This window comes from Trachymyrmex septentrionalis, unplaced genomic scaffold, assembly GCF_001594115.1.
Source record: "Trachymyrmex septentrionalis isolate Tsep2-gDNA-1 unplaced genomic scaffold, Tsep1.0 scaffold129, whole genome shotgun sequence".
Lineage (NCBI taxonomy): Eukaryota > Metazoa > Arthropoda > Insecta > Hymenoptera > Formicidae > Trachymyrmex > Trachymyrmex septentrionalis.
In genome coordinates, this window is record NW_017304428.1 from 49997 (window position 1) to 51646 (window position 1650).

The following is a 1650-nucleotide window of genomic DNA, read 5'->3' on the forward strand; positions in this document are numbered from 1 at the left end:
CTCGACTTCCTCGATTCAAATGAATGCCAAACACAAACAAATAGACCGATCTGGCTGTAACTTGGTGTGTGTTCCTCCAAGAGATGCTACTAACTAAATCTAACCTTGATACGCGCCAGTAGTGCCATCAGCAGTGACTTTGCACGGACTTTTCGAACGACCCTCGTATCTTCATAATCAGCATCCAGGATCTCAATGGTCAAGCTATTGAATATATCAGCCAGCCATTCGCGTTTTTTAAATCCTTTAATGTATGTTATACGAGAGCCTTATTGTCATCATTTTCTTCCACAGCCATTGTAATCAGGCGTTTCACCATGCTGTATGGAATCATCCTGTCTTCCCATTGCAATCCATGGTAAGCACTCAGTCAAGAAGCGCAGTCCTTTTCGGATTTTGTTAAGAAATTTCATGGCATGGGACATGGAAAAATGTAATGAGAAAATGACTCCGTTTCTCAACACCGTCACTTTCTTCACGATAAATTTCCTTCCAATGATAAATCCTTGTACAAACAATCAGATTATGCATTAAGGGCATGCATTAAGAAAGCGTGTTTTCTTGCGTGTTTGTTTAATGATATTTCAAAGAGATTTTAAATTGATTCCAGAGGTGACACATATCCCTTTGTTATTGAATATTGTCACCCTTACTAAATGTAAATAGAAAAAATGAAAACTTATTTACAATATTGTTACATTAAATATTCTTTAAATTAATGTTTTATAAATACGTAAGCTAACGTAATTTTTATTATTGAATGCAAAAACGGTTATATAATATCATGATTCTTAACGCGATCTGAGTTTCTTTCACTTAATCCGAAGAACTTGTTACATCAATATTTTAACATTAATAAATTTCACATTAAATATATTACAGATATGATGCATCTTCAAATCCTAAAAAAAAATATAATTCTAAATGTATGAGTAAGTATAAAATGCTAAAACGAATAATATGTTTCAATGTTTCCATGCACGTTCACTATCGAAATCTAAGTTATCTTGAAAAATTCGTTACTCATCTTTAATGTTAAAAACGTTATGAATTCTTTTTAAAAGTATAAGAGACTAACATTGTGTTGGTCAACCTAACTTGTTAAAAAATAAATACATTACGAGGGGGGACCCAAAAAAAACGGGAATTTCGTCATAACTTCTTTATTTCTCAATATTTTAACACCAAATTTTAATCACCTTCAAAGTATTCGCCATTGACAACGCACTTCTCCAAACGATTCTTCCATTGTTCAAAACAGTTTTTAAATTCACTCATCGGGATGTCCTTTAAGCCTTCCAGCGATTTTTGTTTCACCTCCTCCACAGTGGCAAAACGCTTTCCTTTCATATTCCTTTTGAATTTGGGGAACAAAAAGAAGTCACAGGGGGCTAGATCCGGTGAGTATGGGGAGTGGACAATTGGTGTCATGGCGTTTTTGGTCAAAAATTGCTTCACGGCCGCGCGTTGTTCTCGACAATCTGCCATTATGTTTTCGCCGAAATGTAAAAAGTTGTTTTACTAAAAAAAATCTCACAGGCGAACCGATGCACTCACAGCGACACAACTTCGCACACTGACGCAGGTGGCGTGACACTAACGGACATGTGGTCAAACAATAGGTTCCCCCACTCTCCCTCCCCACCACAG

At 36.1% G+C, this 1650-nt stretch overlaps 1 pseudogene; it reads right to left on the reverse strand.

Annotated features, from left to right (window-relative positions):
* Positions 1-1607, reverse strand: part of LOC108756587 — a 7769-nt pseudogene extending 6162 nt beyond the window's left edge.
* Positions 1608-1650: the final 43 nt, after the last annotated feature.